The following is a 7610-nucleotide window of genomic DNA, read 5'->3' on the forward strand; positions in this document are numbered from 1 at the left end:
CAGCTGGTGAGTCAGTTTCAGCGGGAGCATTGCGGAAGGAGGTTGCTGGGAGGTAAGTCAACCTTTAAAAGCACTTGTCTTTGCAGGGGCAGGCCAGTCAATTTCGGCGGCGTGAGAACAGCTGGTGAGTCAGTTTCAGCGGGAGCATTGCGAAAGGAGGTTGCTGGGAGGTAAGTCAACCTTTAAAAGCACTTGTCTTTGCAGGGGCAGGCCAGTCGATTTCGGCGGCGTGAGAACAGCTGGCTGGTTAGTCAATTTCAGCACGAGCTGAGAATTTTTCTTTTTTTTTAAATTAGTTTTTTAGGCGGGAACAGGAAGTCGACCCGCGGACGTCTGGGAAGACCCTCACCAATAAATTCACCCGCCCTCCTCCTCTAACCTAATAATAAAACCCATTGGTCTGAGGTAAGTACCATATTTTATCATATTATTATTATTTTTTATAAAAATTTAATTTAGTTGTTAGCCAGATCTTGGTAGAAAGTTAGAGGAATGGCAGGGAAGGGAGTGCAATGTTCCCCCTGCAGGATGTTTGAGGTGAGGGATGCAGTTAGTGTCCCTGCTGATTTTACCTGCAGGAAGTGCTGCCATCTCCAGCTCCTCCAAGACCGAGTTAGGGAACTGGAGCTGGAGTTGGAAGAACTTCGGATCATTCGGGAGGCAGAAGGGGTCATAGATAGCAGCTTCAGGGAATTAGTTACACCAAAGATTGGAGATAGGTGGGTAACTGTAAGAGGGACTGGGAAAAAGCAGTCAGTGCAGGGATCCCCTGCGGTCGTTCCCCTGAGAAACAAGTATACCGCTTTGGATACTTGTGGGGGGGGGGACTTACCAGGGGTAAGCCATGGGGTACGGGCCTCTGGCACGGAGTCTGTCCCTGTTGCTCAGAAGGGAAGGGGGGAGAGGAGCAGAGCATTAGTAATTGGGGACTCTATAGTCAGGGGCACAGATAGGAGATTTTGTGGGAGCGTGAGAGACTCACGTTTGGTATGTTGCCTCCCAGGTGCAAGGGTACGTGATGTCTCGGATCGTGTTTTCCGGGTCCTTAGGGGGAGGGGGAGCAGCCCCAAGTCGTGGTCCACATTGGCACCAATGACATAGGTAGGAAAGGGGACAAGGATGTCAGGCAGGCTTTCAGGGAGCTAGGATGGAAGCTCAGAACTAGAACAAACAGAGTTGTTATCTCTGGGTTGTTGCCCGTGCCACGTGATAGTGAGATGAGGAATAGGGAGAGAGAGCATTTAAACACGTGGCTACAGGGATGGTGCAGGCGGGAGGGATTCAGATTTTTGGATAACTGGGGCTCTTTCTGGGGAAGGTGGGACCTCTACAGACAGGATGGTCTACATCTGAACCTGAGGGGCACAAATATCCTGGGGGGGAGATTTGTTAGTGCTCTTTGGGGGGGTTTAAACTAATGCAGCAGGGGCATGGGAACCTGGATTGTAGTTTTAGGGTAAGGGAGAATGAGAGTATAGAGGTCAGGAGCACAGATTTGACGTCGCAGGAGGGGGCCAGCGTTCAGGTAGGTGGTTTGAAGTGTGTCTACTTCAATGCCAGGAGTATACGAAACAAGGTAGGGGAACTGGCAGCGTGGGTTGGTACCTGGGACTTCGATGTTGTGGCCATTTCGGAGACATGGATAGAGCAGGGACAGGAATGGATGTTGCAGGTTCCGGGGTTTAGGTGTTTTAGTCAGCTCAGAGAAGGAGGCAAAAGAGGGGGAGGTGTGGCGCTGCTAGTCAAGAGCAGTATTACGGTGGCGGAGAGGATGCTAGATGGGGACTCTTCTTCCGAGGTAGTATGGGCTGAGGGGGGGGAATCGACTGGAAATCGAAACAGGAAAGGAGAGGTCACCCTGTTGGGAGTTTTTTATAGGCCTCCTAATAGTTCTAGGGATGTAGAGGAAAGGATGGCGAAGCTGATTCTGGATATGAGCGAAAGTAACAGGGTAGTTATTATGGGAGACTTTAACTTTCCAAATATTGACTGGAAAAGATATAGTTCGAGTACAATAGATGGGTCGTTTTTTGTACAGTGTGTGCAGGAGGGTTTCCTGAAACAATATGTTGACAGGCCAACAAGAGGCGAGGCCACGTTGGATTTGGTTTTGGGTAATGAACCAGGCCAGGTGTTGGATTTGGAGGTAGGAGAGCACTTTGGGGACAGTGACCACAATTCGGTGACGTTTACGTTAATGATGGAAAGGGATAAGTATACACCGCAGGGCAAGAGTTATAGCTGGGGGAAGGGCAATTATGATGCCATTAGACGTGACTTGGGGGGGATAAGGTGGAGAAGTAGGCTGCAAGTGTTGGGCACACTGGATAAGTGGGGCTTGTTCAAGGATCAGCTACTGCGTGTTCTTGATAAGTATGTACCGGTCAGACAGGGAGGAAGGCGTCGAGCGAGGGAACCGTGGTTTACCAAGGAAGTGGAATCTCTTGTTAAGAGGAAGAAGGAGGCCTATGTGAAGATGAAGTGTGAAGTTTCGGTTGGGGCGATGGATAGTTACAAGGTAGCGAGGAAGGATCTAAAGAGAGAGCTAAGACGAGCAAGGAGGGGACATGAGAAGTATTTGGCAGGAAGGATCAAGGAAAACCCAAAAGCTTTCTATAGGTATGTCAGGAATAAGCGAATGACTAGGGAAAGAGTAGGACCAGTCAAGGACAGGGATGGGAAATTGTGTGTGGAGTCTGAAGAGATAGGCGAGATACTAAATGAATATTTTTCGTCAGTATTCACTCAGGAAAAAGATAATGTTGTGGAGGAGAATGCTGAGCCCCAGGCTAATAGAATAGATGGCATTGAGGTACGTAGGGAAGAGGTGTTGGCAATTCTGGACAGGCTGAAAATAGATAAGTCCCCGGGACCTGATGGGATTTATCCTAGGATTCTATGGGAGGTCAGGGAAGAGATTGCTGGACATTTGGCTTTGATTTTTATGTCATCATTGGCTACAGGAATAGTGCCAGAGGACTGGAGGACAGCAAATGTGGTCCCTTTGTTCAAAAAGGGGAGCAGAGACAACCCCGGCAACTATAGACCGGTGAGCCTCACGTCTGTAGTGGGTAAAGTCTTGGAGGGGATTATAAGAGACAAGATTTATAATCATCTAGATAGGAATAATATGATCAGGGATAGTCAGCATGGCTTTGTGAAGGGTAGGTCATGCCTCACAAACCTTATTGAGTTCTTTGAGAAGGTGACTGAACAGGTAGACGAGGGTAGAGCAGTTGATGTGGTGTATATGGATTTCAGCAAAGCGTTTGATAAGGTTCCCCACGGTAGGCTATTGCAAAAAATACGGAGGCTGGGGATTGAGGGTGATTTAGAGATGTGGATCAGAAATTGGCTAGCTGAAAGAAGACAGAGGGTGGTGGTTGATGGGAAATGTTCAGAATGGAGTACAGTCACAAGTGGAGTACCACAAGGATCTGTTCTGGGGCCGTTGCTGTTTGTCATTTTTATCAATGACCTAGAGGAAGGCGCAGAAGGGTGGGTGAGTAAATTTGCAGACGATACTAAAGTCGGTGGTGTTGTCGATAGTGTGGAAGGATGTAGCAGGTTACAGAAGGATATAGATAAGCTGCAGAGCTGGGCTGAGAGGTGGCAAATGGAGTTTAATGTAGAGAAGTGTGAGGTGATTCACTTTGGAAGGAATAACAGGAATGCGGAATATTTGGCTAATGGTAAAGTTCTTGAAAGTGTGGATGAGCAGAGGGATCTAGGTGTCCATGTACATAGATCCCTGAAAGTTGCCACCCAGGTTGATAGGGTTGTGAAGAAGGCCTATGGAGTGTTGGCCTTTATTGGTAGAGGGATTGAGTTCCGGAGTCGGGAGGTCATGTTGCAGCTGTACAGAACTCTGGTACGGCCGCATTTGGAGTATTGCGTACAGTTCTGGTCACCGCATTATAGGAAGGACGTGGAGGCTTTGGAGCGGGTGCAGAGGAGATTTACCAGGATGTTGCCTGGTATGGAGGGAAAATCTTATGAGGAAAGGCTGATGGACTTGAGGTTGTTTTCGTTGGAGAGAAGAAGGTTAAGAGGAGACTTAATAGAGGCATACAAAATGATCAGGGGGTTGGATAGGGTGGACAGTGAGAGCCTTCTCCCGCGGATGGATATGGCTGGCACGAGGGGACATAACTTTAAACTGAGGGGTAATAGATATAGGACAGAGGTCAGAGGTAGGTTCTTTACGCAAAGAGTAGTGAGGCCGTGGAATGCCCTACCTGCTACAGTAGTGAACTCGCCAACATTGAGGGCATTTAAAAGTTTATTGGATAAACATATGGATGATAATGGCATAGTGTAGGTTAGATGGCTTTTGTTTCGGTGCAACAGCGTGGGCCGAAGGGCCTGTACTGCGCTGTATTGTTCTATGTTCTATGTTCTATGTCTGGTGGCCTGAAGTGCATATGTTTTAATGCAAGAAGTATTACGGGTAAGGCAGATGAACTTAGAGCTTGGATTCGTACTTGGAACTATGATGTTGTTGCCATTACAGAGACCTGGTTGAGGGAAGGGCAGGATTGGCAGCTAAACGTTCCAGGATTTAGATGTTTCAGGCGGGATAGAGGGGGATGAAATAGGGAGGCGGAGTTGCGCTACTGGTTCGGGAGAATATCACAGCTGTACTGCGGGAGGACACCTCAGAGGGCAGTGAGGCTATATGGGTAGAGATCAGGAATAAGAAGGGTGCAGTCACAATGTCGGGGGTTTACTACAGGCCTCCCAACAGCCAGCGGGAGATAGAGGAGCAGATAGGTAGACAGATTTTGGAAAAGAGTAAAAACAACAGGGTTGTGGTGATGGGAGACTTCAACTTCCCCAATATATTGACTGGGACTCACTTAGTGCCAGGGGCTTAGACGGGGCAGAGTTTGTAAGGAGCATCCAGGAGGGCTTCTTAAAACAATATGTAGACAGTCCAACTAGGGAAGGGGCGGTACTGGACCTGGTATTGGGGAATGAGCCCGGCCAGGTGGTAGATGTTTCAGTAGGGAGCATTTCGGTAACAGCGACCACAATTCAGTAAGTTTTAAAGTACTGGTGGACAAGGATAAGAGTGGTCCTAGGATGAATGTGCTAAATTGGGGGAAGGCTAATTATAACAATATTAGGCGGGAACTGAAGAACATAGATTGGGGGCGGATGTTTGAGGGCAAATCAACATCTGACATGTGGGAGGCTTTCAAGTGTCAGTTGAAAGGAATTCAGGACCGGCATGTTCCTGTGAGGAAGAAGGATAAATACGGCAATTTTCGGGAACCTTGGATAACGAGAGATATTGTAGGCCTCGTCAAAAAGAAAAAGGAGGCATTTGTCAGGGCTAAAAGGCTGGGAATAGACGAAGCCTGCGTGGAATATAAGGAAAGTAGGAAGGAACTTAAGCAAGGAGTCAGGAGGGCTAGAAGGGGTCACGAAAAGTCATTGGCAAATAGGGTTAAGGAAAATCCCAAGGCTTTTTACACATACATAAAAAGCAAGAGGGTAGCCAGGGAAAGGGTTGGCCCACTGAAGGATAGGCAAGCGAATCTATGTGTGGAGCCAGAGGAAATGGGCGAGGTACTAAATGAATACTTTGCATCAGTATTCACCAAAGAGAAGAAATTGGTAAATGTTGAGTCTGGAGAAGGGTGTGTAGATAGCCTGGGTCACATTGAGATCCAAAAAGACGAGGTGTTGGGTGTCTTAAAAAATATTAAGGTAGATAAGTCCCCAGGGCCTGATGGGATCTACCCCAGAATACTGAAGGAGGCTGGAGAGGAAATTGCTGAGGCCTTGACAGAAATATTTGGATCCTCACTGTCTTCAGGGGATGTCCCGGAGGACTGGAGAATAGCCAATGTTGTTCCTCTGTTTAAGAAGGGTAGCAAGGACAATCCAGGGAACTACAGGCCGGTGAGCCTTACTTCAGTGGGAGGGAAATTACTGGACACAATTCTTCGAGACAGGATCTACTCCCATTTGGAAGCAAATGGACGTATTAGTGAGAGGCAGCATGGTTTTCTGAAGGGGAGGTCGTGTCTCACTAACTTGATAGAGTTTTTCGAGGAGGTCACTAAGATGATTGATGCAGGTAGGGCAGTGGATGTTGTCTATATGGACTTCAGTAAGGCCTTTGACAAGGTCCCTCATAGTAGACTAGTACAAAAGGTGAAGTCACACGGGATCAGGGGTGAGCTGGCAAGGTGGATACAGAACTGGCTAGGTCATAGAAGGCAGAGAGTAGCAATGGAAGGATGCTTTTCTAATTGGAGGGCTGTGACCAGTGGTGTTCCACAGGGATCAGTGCTGGGACCTTTGCTCTTTGTAGTATATATAAATGATTTGGAGGAAAATGTAACTGGTCTGATTAGTAAGTTTGCAGACGACACAAAGGTTGGTGGAATTGCGGATAGCGATGAGGACTGTCAGAGGATACAGCAGGATTTAGATTGTTTGGAGACTTGGGTGGAGAGATGGCAGATGGAGTTTAATCCGGACAAATGTGAGGTAATGCATTTTGGGAGGTCTAATGCAGGTAGGGGATATACAGTGAATGGTAGAACCCTCAAGAGTATTGAAAGTCAAAGAGATCTAGGAGTACAGGTCCACAGGTCATTGAAAGGGGCAACACAGGTGGAGAAGTTAGTCAAGAAGGCATACGGCATGCTTGCCTTCATTGGCCGGGGCATTGAGTATAAGAATTGGCAAGTCATGTTGCAGCTGTATAGAATCTTAGTTAGGCCACACTTGGAGTATAGTGTTCAATTCTGGTCGCCACACTACCAGAAGGATGTGGAGGCTTTAGAGAGGGTGCAGAAGAGATTTACCAGAATGTTGCCTGGTATGGAGGGCATTAGCTATGAGGAGCGGTTGAATAAACTCGGTTTGTTCTCACTGGAACGAAGGAGGTTGAGGGGAGACCTGATAGAGGTCTACAAAATTATGAGGGGCATAGACAGAGTGGATAGTCAGAGGCTTTTCCCCAGGGTAGAGGGGTCAATTACTAGGGGGCATAGGTATAAGGTGAGAGGGGCAAGGTTTAGAGTAGATGTACGAGGCAAGTTTTTTACGCAGAGGGTAGTGGGTGCCTGGAACTCGCTACCGGAGGAGGTGGTGGAAGCAGGGACGATAGTGACATTTAAGGGGCATCTTGACAAATACATGAATAGGATGGGAATAGAGGGATACGGACCCAGGAAGTGTAGATGATTGTAGCTTAGTCGGGCAGCATGGTCGGCACGGGCTTGGAGGGCCGAAGGGCCTGTTCCTGTGCTGTACATTTCTTTGTTCTTTGTTCTTTGTTCTTTGAATCGGACCAAGGTTCGCATTTGACAGGAAGAGTGATGCAGAACGTTTTGACGATTTTTGGGAGAAAACAAAAATTCCATATTGCCTTTCACCCACAATCCAGCGGCATTGTGGAATGCATGAACACAACCCGAAAAACGACTATCAGGAAAATGGTGCAACAGCACAACACTACATGGAACACAGTTCTCCCATTTACACCTATGTTTATTAGGAACACGGTGTCAAGTTCCACAGGTTTCATCCCCCACACCCTTATGACCGGATGACCCATGAAAGGAACTGAATATTTATTAGGACTTGAT

Source organism: Scyliorhinus torazame, chromosome 21, assembly GCF_047496885.1.
Source record: "Scyliorhinus torazame isolate Kashiwa2021f chromosome 21, sScyTor2.1, whole genome shotgun sequence".
Taxonomy (NCBI): domain Eukaryota; kingdom Metazoa; phylum Chordata; class Chondrichthyes; order Carcharhiniformes; family Scyliorhinidae; genus Scyliorhinus; species Scyliorhinus torazame.